The sequence below is a fragment of the Budorcas taxicolor genome, chromosome 11, assembly GCF_023091745.1.
Source record: "Budorcas taxicolor isolate Tak-1 chromosome 11, Takin1.1, whole genome shotgun sequence".
Lineage (NCBI taxonomy): Eukaryota > Metazoa > Chordata > Mammalia > Artiodactyla > Bovidae > Budorcas > Budorcas taxicolor.
The window spans coordinates 151,968,227-151,980,330 of record NC_068920.1 but is presented as its reverse complement, the minus strand read 5'-3'; the positions used below and the strand labels follow the sequence as shown (position 1 = coordinate 151,980,330).

The 12,104-nt window shown below is 53.9% G+C and overlaps 1 protein-coding gene across 13 annotated transcripts in view; it reads right to left on the bottom strand.

The window, feature by feature from the left end:
* Positions 1-12,104, bottom strand: part of DAB2IP (DAB2 interacting protein) — a 210,446-nt gene that overhangs the window by 35,834 nt on the left and 162,508 nt on the right. The window contains exon 1 of one of the 13 annotated variants that reach the window (XM_052647661.1): positions 4,731-4,851. The exons of the other annotated variants lie outside the window; for them this stretch is intronic. The gene's annotated coding sequence lies outside the window, so the exon portion shown is untranslated. Of the gene's footprint in view, positions 1-4,730; positions 4,852-12,104 lie in introns of those variants that run through there. 13 annotated transcript variants of the gene reach the window in all.

The following is a 12,104-nucleotide window of genomic DNA, read 5'->3' as shown; positions in this document are numbered from 1 at the left end:
TGACCGAGACAGAAGGCCAGGATGGCTCATCACAGGCCACGGCTCCATGCAGCCCAAAGCCTGGCTCCCATGGTGCCCTGTGTACACTGAATGAGTGATGCCACGGCGGCCTGCACTCAACAGACACAAAGTGCCTACCACGTGCCCGGCTCTGCTACAGGTATTCTTTCCAAGGTACACACACCATCGGATGGCCTTCTCCCAACCGCCCTGCATGAAAGGAGGGATCACCCCAGCAGGAAGGGGGTAAAGAACTCAACTAGACCTAATGAGCCCTGGCTCATGGGGCAGCCCTCCTTGGACACAGCCTGTCAATCTACAGGACTGGACGCAGCAGGCTTCAGGACACCAGAGGAAACTGAGGCTGGGAGAGGAGGGGCTTGGCTGGGGGCGCAGCGTCAGGAAGTGAAAGACGGGAGCCCAGTGGCCTGATTGGCCTCTGCTGGGACAGTCTGGTACCCACCCCACACCAGGCCAGGCCAGGCCAGGCCTGGAGGTCGGGGATCCCGTCAGCCTTGCACGCTGGCAGGGGCCCGGCCTTCTCATTGGGAGGGGAGGGGAACCTGGCCGGCAGGTCCTGGGCTCCTTCCTCTTCCTCTCTGCCTTTGATCTGCCTGGATCAGCAGGGCCCTGAACAAGTTCTGACCTCTCTCCAGACTGCTGCTTCTTCACTTCAGAGACTATGACCAAACCCCCAACATGTCAACTCCCCACTAATGAAAGGGACCACATGCTAACCACATCCACTCCTCGTCCGGTCACCTGCAAGCCGGTCAGCGATACCTCCTTCCTGTTGGTCACCTGACCCACAATGGTTCGGGGTGAGACCACCAACATGAGTGGTGTTGATGGCAGGGCCCCTCCCAAGCAGGAGGGGTGCCCCTCAGCATCTTGACCATCCCCCATGTCCCCTTTCTAATTCTGCAGCATAATGGACTTTTCAGAGAACATTCAGGAACACATTTACCTCCCCACATCCCCACATCATTTTGAGGGGGGGTGGTTGGGCAGGAAGGGCAAGGGGCACACAGAGAGAGAAGAAACAAACCACTTTCCATCTATTCCCCCAAGTTATCTTGCAGCCTGAATAATTTTGGGTTTTTAATCAATAGCTGTCAGACTTGTCAAATTACTTTGGGGACCGCAAAGCAGTTTTTAAACATTCATAAACCTCAGTAGAACAGCGAAGTGCCCTGAATTTTAAGAGAAGAGCATCTGAGGAACACTCATTGAACAGGATGGGATTTGGGCAAATGGAAAGTGAGCTGAGGGCTGGGTGCTCCTCTTGCTTCTGAGTAGCGACAGCTCCCTACCTCACCCCACCCCAGGTCCCCAGGAGAAACTGTCCAGCCGCTCGGCAAGACTAAGCAGAGTGACCCCCCAAACTCCAAGGTCCCCTGTGGAAAGCACCCCCACGTGGGAGCACCCCGACGTGGGAGCATGGCACCAGCCCCATCTGGTGTACCCCCGCCCTTACCAGGCCCAAAATACCAGGCTGCTGCCCGTCCGGGGCTGGACAGCAACCCCCTCCACTTGGAGGACCCTGATGAAGGGACAGTGCTGTCCCTTCCTGTGAGCCCAGGCTGCACCTCGCTCCCCCTTGCACATGTGAACATGCCCCTGCATGCCCTTGGCCCCATGGATCGCACTGCGGATCACGTAGGGTGCGACTAGCTTACGACTGGCTCCCCCACCCCCACCGGGACCATAAATACCTCCAACAGCTGCCTCGGGCCCTGGGGACTCATGACCCAAGTGGGAAAGGATGATGAAATGAAAAAGAAGCGTGAACTGAAGAACCAAGGACTTCCACTCCCCAAGGGAACAACTTCCTCTCTGGCTCATCTAATTCCTCCCCACTCTCCACTTCCAGGAAGCCCTCCTAGGCTCAGTGAGCCCCTCTGAAGAACGTCATCATCTCCCCTCTCCCCTCCTCCACCCGAGACACAAGTGCCATGCCAGGTGGCCTTCTGGTGTGTTCACATTACGGTGACAAGGTGACCTGGGGACTGTCCTTCCCCCATGCCTAGGTACTAAGCTTCCTGCCTCAACCAAAGACAGATCACTTGTCAACACAGCCAAGCCCCTGGCATCGTGTGGCTGATGTCTGTTATAATGTGGTAACCCTTAAGAACACACACATATACACTCCTCTGCCTTCGGTCAAATTCATTAACCTGCATGCCTCAGTTTTCTCATCTGTAAAGTGGGGGCAACACCACCTTTGGTGCTATGGGTGTAAACTGACATGCAGGAGCCCTGTTTTCCCAGGGCTTTCTGCCCCTTCCTGCCCTGCAGCACTTCAGCTTTAAGTAGGCACCTCCCAGTTCCTATTTAAGGAGTGACGGGCATCGTAGGTTCTGGTGCTGCTGCTAAGTCGCTTCAGTTGCGTCCAACTCTGTGCAACCCCATAGATGGCAGCCCACCAGGCTCCCCCGTCCCTGGGATTCTCCAGGCAAGAACACTGGAGTGGGTTTCCATTTCCTTCTCCAATGCATGAAAGTGGAAAGTGAAAGTGAAGTCGCTCAGTCATGTCCGACTCTTCGAGACCCCATGGACTGCAGCCTACCAGGCTCCTCCGTCCCTGGGATTTTCCAGGCAAGAGTACTGGAGTGGGGTGCCATTGCCTTCTCCGTAGGTTTTGGCAGCAGTGTCCATTTCCTGTCCTGTCACCACTCAGGACAGGGGGCTCTGTGGCTTCAGGGAGACAAGGAGCAAAGACACGAAGAAGAAGGGGCACCAGGCCAAGGGAGCATAGCCCTCAGGTGGGCCTCGGCTTTCTCACCTGACAAATGGGCTGCCCTCACCTCCTCCAGGAGTCTGCTGGAGGTCTGTTATGCTAACACCCCCACCCTGGTTTGAGCTAACCCGGCGCCCCAGTATACAGTTACTGGGCGCCTCTCCAGTATGCCAGCGCTGAGCCTGGGGTGCTGAGCCTGGTTCCCCATCCTCCCAAAGCCTGGCGTCTGGGAGTCCCAGGGGGCCTCAGAGCTCTGATTCCCAGACTGAAACTCGCGGGAGACAGCTGGAGTGGGTGGCTGCCAACAAGCCACCGGCTCCGAAGTCGCAGGCACAGGCACAGACTCATGGCAAGCCCAGGGCCCGGCTGCCAAGTTCCTCCTGCTCCTAGTGACCTCGGCGATTGCAAGCCATCCCTGGCTCTCTAGCACCCTGCCTCACCCATGACACCCTGCACACCTCGAAGTGCCCTGGCACCCTATTTAAAGGACTCCACATCGCTGCCGCTTAGGGGGTCCAGCTACCCAACCTCAGTTAAGAAAACACACCCTGAAACCTTGAGGGGCTTCCCAAGGCCAGAGAGGGTGCCAGGCTCCAAGAGCCCACCCTCTTCTCCCACCCCACACTGCTGACTCTAGGATAAGCTAGCCCTGCCTGTCATTTGCCACTGGCCCACAGGATTCCGACCAGTAAGGCTGTACACTGCAAATACAGCCTCTGAGGCACATCCCAACTCAGGCATCCTGGGTTTCGCACCTCCACCTAGAACACACGCAGGAGGCCAGTGAGCCTTACCCATCCATGCCTGGCTCAAAGACCACCACCTCCGTGCCGCCCGCCCATCCCAGCTGAACTGACTCCTCCCCCCAGGGCTTCCCCTCTACACTCCGCCCCCACGGAAGCAGAGGCTCAGGGAAGTCCAGGAGCTTGCCCAAGGTCACAGTTCACAGGCACTGGGGCAAGGGCTGGAGGCCTGGCATCCGGGCTCCAACTCCAAACTCTTTCCACTGCCTGTCAATGCCTTTGAGGCTTTCACCAAAGCTACAGAAACCATGTGATCAGACACACCAACTTTCAGGTGACTTAGAAAAGTTGTGAGTCACCAGACCTCCACTGAGAGCCGCCTGCGTCAGCTCCTGTGTCACCTGTCAGGAAAAGGGTGAGGCGGCCACTAGCTGGTAGGGGTCGGCAGCCCCCCAACCGTGGCAGTGAAGGTGGGCAAGGCTTAGGACCACGGAGACTTGTGAGAAGCCAGGCACGGGGCTGGCTTCACCTGCAGAGCACCAGCTTGCTCTCCTCCCCAGAGCAGTACCAGACAAGAAAAACCCCCGATTTCTCCCGAGAGGGGTAACTTCCTGCGCATACACCGCTGCACCACAGGCTCCTGACAACTGTCGGAAGCATTTAAGCTGGAGCAAAACACACCCCAAACTCAACCCCACGGCAGCCTCCAGATCAGGGACCAGACAGAGGCAGGGAGACCGAGAGAGAAAGGCTCCGGCTGGGGGCCGGGGCTGGGGGAGAGCTGACAGGGCCCCTGAACCCCAGCGCAGCCCCACCCAGTGCAGCCCTGGACTCAGTGACTCGGAGCAAAGGCCGGGCTCCTCATTTCCCGGTTCTCGGAGCAGCCACAGCGGCCCCTGGGCCTGCTCACGGAAAGGGGCAACTGACACTGTATTTCCTCTCTTTTAAAAACTAAAAACAGCAATAACACTCCTCCGTTTCTCGCTTTTTTGGCGGGCCATCCTAATTGCTTCCACATTCTGGGCCGGCGGGTGATGCCTGCAGCGGGGCAGAGACACCATCGCTGGGGAACAGCCGAAGCCCTCCCGAGGCCAGACACCCTCTCTGCCGGGCCGCTCCCATGCGCCTCGGTTAGTTGCGCCCTGGGCCCGAGAGGCTGCTCAGGGGCCAAGGCTGGCGGCCATCCCCCTGCCCTCTTCCCCGGCCTCCCTCATCCCGACCCCTGCTAGGGCCATCAGGTCACTCACCATCCCTCAGCACGGCCACCGGGCTCGGGAAACCGAGGGGCCGGGCCAGCCACCCCTGCTGCCCGCTGTCCCCCACCGGGCCCAGCCAGTCCAACCCCGCTCTGGTCCTAGACATACCGCTCCAGCCCTGTCCACTGGGACTGAACATGGCTAGTTAAACAAAGGCTAAGTTCCAACTCTCTGTAATGTGCTTTTAAAGGGCCAGTGTCCCACTTGGGGTTGCTGAGGACTTAAAGGCACAGCTCCCTTTTTCTGTACAGGACACAACACAGCAAAAATCCCCAAATCCCTCAAAAGTCAGGATCAGATTAGAAGTCTCGGGAAGATTTTAGACAAAATGCCCAATAGTAAAAATCCAAATTCATCTGTTGTTCACTTGCTAAGTTGTGTCCGACTCTTTGCGACCCCATGGAATGCAGCAGGCCAGGCTTTCCTGTCTTTCACTATCTGCCAGAGTTTGCTCAAATTCACGTTCATTGAGCCAGTGATGCTATCTATCCATCTCATCCTTTGCCACCCTCTTCTTTTGCCTTCAACCTTTCCCAGCATCAGAGTCTTTTCCAATGAGCCGGCTCTTTGCATCAAGTGGCCGAAGTATTGGAGCTTCGGCATCAGTCCTTCCAATGAGTATTGAGGGTTGATTTCCTTTAGGATTGACTGGTTTGAGCTCCCTGCTGTCCAAGGGACTCTCAAGAATCTTCTCCACCATGACAGTTCAAAAGCATCAAATCTTTGGTGGTCAGCCTTCTTTATGGTCCTATTTTCACATCTGTACACGACTACTGGAAACACCATAGCTTTGACTAGATGGTCCTTTGTCGGCAAAGTGACGTCTCTGCATTTTAATACGCTGTCTAGGTTTGTCATAGCTCTCCTTCCAAGGAGCAAGCATCTTTTAATCTCATGGCTGCAGTCACCATCCACAGTGATTTCTGGAGCCCAACGAAATAAAACCTGTCAGTGCTTCTACTTTTCCCCTTCTATTTGCCATGAAGTGATGGAACCGGATGCCACGATCTTAGTTTTTAAATGCTGAGTTTTAAACAAGCTGTTTCACCCTTCTCTTTCACCCTTGTCAGGCTCTTTAGTGCCCCTTCGTTAATTCTGCCGTTAGGGCGGTATCTACCATCGGCACATCTAAGGCTGTTGATATTTCTCCCGGCAATCCTGATTCCAGCTTGTGACTCATCCAGTCCAGCATTCTGCATGATGTACTCTGCGTGTAAGTTAAATAAACAAGATGACAGTATGCAGCCTTGACGTACTCCTTTCCCAATCTGGAACCAGTCTGTTGTTCCACGTCCAGTTCTAACTGTTGCTTCTTGACCCACAGACAGACTTCTCAGGAGATAGATAAGGTAGTCTGGTATTCCCTTCTCTTTAAGAATTTTCCACAGTTTGTTGTGATCCACACAAAGGCTTTAGCATAGTCAAAGAAGCAGAAGTAGATGTTCTTCTAGAACTCCCTCACTTTCTCTATGATTAAGGTTGGCAATTTGATCTCTGCTTCTTTTGCCTTTTCTGAACCCATTTCGTACATCTGGAAGTTCTCAGTTCATGTATTGCTGAAGACTAGCTTGAAGGATTTTGAGTATAACCTTACTAGCATGCAAAATGAGCGCAGCTGTCCAATAATTCGAACACTCTTTTGCACTGCCCCTTCTTTCGGACTGGAATGAAAAGTGACCTTTTCCAGTCCTCTGGTCACTGCTGAGTCTTCCAAATTTGCTGACATATTGAGTACAGCACTTTAGCAGCAGCATCTTTTAGGATTTGAAATATTTCAGCTGGCATTCCATCACCTTCTCTAGCTTTGTTTGTAGTGATGCTTCCGAAGGACCACTTGAGGCTCTAGGTGAGAATACACCATCATGGTTTTCTGGGTCAACTTTTTAATATAGTTCTTCTGTGTATTCTTGCCACATCTTCTTAATCTCTTCTGCCTCTGTTAGGTCCTTACCATTTCTGTCCTTTACTGCGCCTATTCTTATGTGAAGTGTTTCTTTGATATCTCCAATTTTCTTGATGAGATCTCTAGTCTTTCCCATTCTATTGTTTTCCTCTACTTTTCTGCACTGTTCATTGAAGGCTTTCTTATCTCGCCTTACTATTCTCTAGAACTCTGCATTCAGTTGAGTGTATCTTTCCCTTTCTCTCTTGTTTCTTCCCTTCCTTCTCCACCTATTTGTAAAGCCTCCTCAGACAACCACTTTGCCTTCTTGCCCTTCTTTTTCTGTGGGATGGCGACATCTCAAGAATAAGAGTGGGAAAGACACATTTTTCAACCCTCACAACGGGCCAGCACAACACTCCTTCCCAGCAGCATCTCATGACTCCTCCTCACAACTATGCCAGGCAGGTAGCACCTGGATGCATCTTTCAGAGGAGGAAGTCATGCTGCGCGAGGGTTCCTGGCTCACTCAGGACAGCACAGTCCGCGGCTAGGGCCCAACCACATGAGGTCAGCCAGGGCCAGGAGTCTTCTCCCACCTGCCCTCTGGAGGCTCCACCTGTTCCGCCTCCACTAGCATCTTTCATCACACGTGCCCCAGCACTGGGCTTTCAGTCTAGGCCTCAAAACCCTACGAGCTCGGCTGTGTTCTTTCCCCCTTCTCACAGATGAGAAGACTAGAGACCACGAGCGCAGGAAAGGCAGGGAGAGGGAGGAGAGAAGGGGAGGGTCTGGAGCCCTGCACACAGGCCCTGACAGCCAGGCTCTCACTCCTTCCCAAACTGGCTCTACAGTCACAGGAGGGACTGCAGGTGTGGGGGCTCTCTGGGGCCCCCTAGGCTCCAAGAGTGGGCATGGCCTGTGAGCTGCTAAAATAGGAGCAGGTAGAGGAGAAGAATGGAGAAGAAAAATGGCAACCCACTCCAGGATTCTTGCCTGGGAAATCCCATGGACAGAGGAGCCCGCTGGGCTATACAGCCCACGGGGATGCAAGCAGTCAGACATGACTGAGCACACACACACACACACACACAGAGCAGAGGAAAGGAGAGACTTGATTGCCTGGGCCTCTGTACCTGGTCTAGCAAGCCCTCCAAGAAAAGCGGGCCACTTCGGACACCAGGAGTGGGTGGGCAGCCCAGAGGTGCTGTACGGCCATCCTATCACAAAGGCCAAGGCCAGGCACAGTCCTCAGGCCTAACTCTGCAGGGGCCAGGTCAGTCAAGGATTTACCACCCTTGGTCTGTTTCTATGGAGCCTGGCAGTCAAGTAAGTCTGAAGCTGTGTAGCCTAGTGCTTAGGAACATGGGCTCTGAAGTCAGACTGTTCAAATCTGGACTGTGCCACTTGCAATCTTGTATTCCTGGACAAGTCAGGTCACCTCTCTGGGCCTGCTTCCCCCTCTGCAATAACATCAACAGCGCTCAGCCCCCAGGGCTTGCCGTGAGGACTCAATAAGCTACACAACAAAGCTGACTTCCAGGGAGCACTTGATAAAGGCCAGCCTGTTTAGCTAGGCTGAAGGACACTGCCTCAGGATATGCTGGGATACACAAACTGGTCACTTTCTGAGTAGTGACTCTGGGCAAGAGTCACATCTTTCTCTGGGCCTCAGCTGATTTCTGTAAAGACGGGGTCCACCCAGGACCCTCAGTGACTCCCAGGCAAGACCACCCTCTAACATGTCCCAGCTGCCCACGCTCCTCTAGAAGCACCCAGGTCATGAAAGGCTGGGCTGTAGTTGGAATTCTTTGCGACCTGAAAACAGACCCTGCCTCTGCCCGGCCCCACCCAACCCCCAGGCTAACTGGGATCTGTTGGGAGGGAGAGAGTGCAAAGGCTCAAGGCCACGTGACATGTCAGGAGGCAGCAAAAGGCATCACCTCTCCGGGCAGAGCCCACCTGGCCAGCTCTGTCTCCCCACTATGAGGGGTGAACCCTCGCCTCCTTAGCAGTCTCCCAGGGGATGTGCTGCTGCTGAGCTGCCTTTCTATCGAGCAGATCAGCAGCCAGCATTGGCAGGCAGATTCTCTACCACTGAGCTGCCTGGGAATCCTCTTCTATCTTTCTAGAACCTAAAGCAACTGGTGTGTGTGCTTCTTGGGGAGCAGGGGAAGGAGAACAGGGGAAGGACCAGAAGAATCAGGGATCATGAGGCAGGAGGCATGCCCGACAGCCCCGGCAGAGCCTACGACCACTTCTGAGGGGGCAGGGAGGGACCTGGGTGCCTTAAACTCACACCATCATCTCCTTGTCCATGGGGTTCATCCATCAGTAGGAGGTGGAAGTGATCTGGAAGTCTGCAGGGCTGGGTAGTGATTCTGGTTGTGTTACTCAGCAACTGTGGGACTTTGGGAAAATTCTTTACTTTCCTGAGCCTCAGTTTCTTCATGTATAAAATGAGGAAACACGCTATCCTTGGAAGAGGAAAGATGTAAAAACGGTGGCTAGCCAAATGCAGAGAAAGCATTTACCAAAACAACTTGGGAGTCCAAAGACTCAAATATCTGAGTGTCATTCATTCAACAGACACTCAGAACCCACCTGGAGACTGTTAGCTCTTGGGCTGTCCCCAGCTCTATACTGTCCCCCCAGTGAGCCAAACACATTCTAACTCCCCCCCACCCCACCACTCCTGCCTCATGGCTAAGTGTTGCAGAGAGATCAAGATCCGGGTCACCAAAATATTCTGAAATAGACCTCAAACTTCTCTGGAGGCCAAACCCACCAAAGCAGCGTTCAGAGCGAAGCCATCAGTGCAGACCAAGTCCAGCTCAGCTCTGGGAAAGGTAGAGGGCCTTGCAAGGAAAACCAGGCTCACGGTGCTCTCCCTTAGGCACCTGGACTCAAAGAGCGATCAGGTCGGGAGAGGGGAAGAAGGGCAGGTGACACTACAGGGTGGGACGCGAGCCCTCCAAGGAGAGAGCCAGAGCTCAAAGAGCCACTGGGCGTCACTTAGGGGGGCCCAGTGCAGCCCTCCCCAGTCTAAACCTCTAGGGATCCCACTCAGAGGCTCCTGGGGGAGGCCCACGGCCGGTAGAGCGAGGCGCAGACGGAGGGCGTGGGAGCCCCTCCCTCGCCCTCCGCGGCTCCCTGGACTGGCCCACTCGCCTCGCCCTCCTCAGGCCCTGCTGCCTCCTCTTCCACTCACTTCCTTTCTATTCAGGACACACATGGCCCGACCCCCTTCTCTTGATGGCCCCACAGGCGACCAGAGCAGACGGCGGTTCCAGTCCCCTCCTTCCTCTACAGGGCAGCTGGCTCCCTCCCTGAAACCCAGGCCACCACACTCTCCCACCCGCCCCCTCCCTCCCAGGCTCCCTCCTCTCTCTGCATGCCTTTCCTCCTGGTGTTGGAGTTTCTCAGACGCTGATGTGGGAGCACTCTTCCTTCGGTGAAACCCTCTCCTTCGTGGAGCTCATCCACTCCTCAGCTTTAGACACCTCCAGCGCTCAAGACTCCAAAGCTTCTCTCCCAGCCTTCCCCTCCCCTGTGCCCCAGACGCATATATCTAAATGCTGGCCTGACAGCCCTTGGACACCTCACAGAACCTCAAATCTGAAATATCCGAAGTGGAGCTTTGTCTCAGGGCTTAACCCAGGAGTCTCAGCAGCCAGCCACCCTCCCTCTCCCTGGCCTTCACAACCTAATCCATCAGCACATCCTGCCACTGCTGTTCTCTGGTGTTGAGTTGCTCAGTTGTGTCCGACTCTTTGAGACCCCGGACTGTATAGCCCGCCAGGCTTCTCTATCGGTGGAATCCTCCAGGCAAGAATACTGGAGTGGGCTGCCATTTCCTTCTCCAGGGAACCTTCCCAATCTGCAGATTGAACCCGAGTCTCCTGCGATTTCTTTACCACTGAGCCACTCAGTTCAGTTCAGTCACTCAGTTGTGTCCAACTCTTTGCGATCCCATGGACTGCGGCACGCCTGGTGTCCCTGTCTGTTACCATCTCCCGGAGCTTGCTCAAAGTCATGTCCATTGAGTTGGTGATGCCACCCAACCATCTTGACCTCTGTTGCTGCCTTTTCTTCCTGCCTTCAATCTTTCCCAGCATCAGGGTCTTTTCTAAAGAGTCAGTTCTTTGCATCAGGTGGCCAAAGTATTGGAGTTCCATCATGTATCATGGAGTCTCTAAGTATTTCAGTTTCATCATGAGTCCTTCCAATGAATATTCAGGACTGATCTCCTTTAGGAGTGACTGGCTGGATCTCCCTGCAGTCCAAGGGACTCAGAAGAGTCTTCTCCAATACCATGGTTCAAAAGCATCAACTCTTTGGCGCTCAGCTTTCTTTATAGTCCAACTCTCACATCCATACATGACTGGAAAAACCACAGCTTTGACTAGACAGACCTTTGTTGGCAAAGTAATATCTCTGCTTTTTAATATGTGGTCTAGGTTGGTCATAGCTTTTCTTCCAAGGAGCAAGTGTCTTTTAATTTCATGGCTGCAGTCACCATCTGCAGTGATTTTGGAGCCCAAGAAGCCACTAAGGAAGCCAAAATCCTGTCACTACCACCTCTAAAATCTCTCACACCTGTCCAAGCCTCTTTATCAGTCTGACCCCAAACCCCTACCTGGGAGTCAGGGGGAACCGTTTAGAAACACAAATCCTATTATTTAACTTTTGGGCTAAAAACCCTTCAATTACTCCAGAGAGCAATTTGAATAACTCCAAACGACTCAACGGACATGAGTTTGAGTCAACTCTGGGAGCTGGTGATGGACAGGGAGGCCTGGCGTGCTGCAGTCCGTGGGGTCGCAGAGTCGGACACGACTGAGCAACTGAACTGAATGAACTGATTAAACTCCTCCCCAGGACGAGAAGTTGGCCGAGTGTGACCTGCCTTTCCTCTGACCTCATCTGGCAACCCCCATCAGCCTCTAGAAGCAGAGGCTTTCCCGCCTCAGGGACTTTGTCCTCTCTAATGCCCAGGCAGGAGCTCCAGTTCCACCCCCTTCTCCTAAAGGCAGGCTGGATCATCCTAGCTACAACAGGTCCTGGCCCCCTCCCCACCCACCTCCACCCCTGCTCCTCCCCACAGAAACACTTGGCTGTTTCCTTCATTATCATATTGGTCGTTCAGCCAGCAAATATTTATTAAGTGCAAACGAACAACAACAACAATGTGCCAGGCACTATTTCAGGTGCTGAACAAAGCAGACAAAATCCCTGACTTACATCACCCAGTCTGGGATTACTTGTTTCTCCACTCCTTTACGATGCTCTGTCTCTCCTGACAGAAGGGAAGCTCTGCTGTATTTCTAAATCCTATGGAAGGGTCCGGCAAGGTCTAAAAGCTCAGTAAGTATGTAAGAAACCAATTTGTAGAAACAAAGAACACCAAACCCAGAAAGGCATAAGAAGTCAGGAGCCACGCCTCTGCTACCTTGAAGCAAGTGCTGCTCACTGCCCGGGGG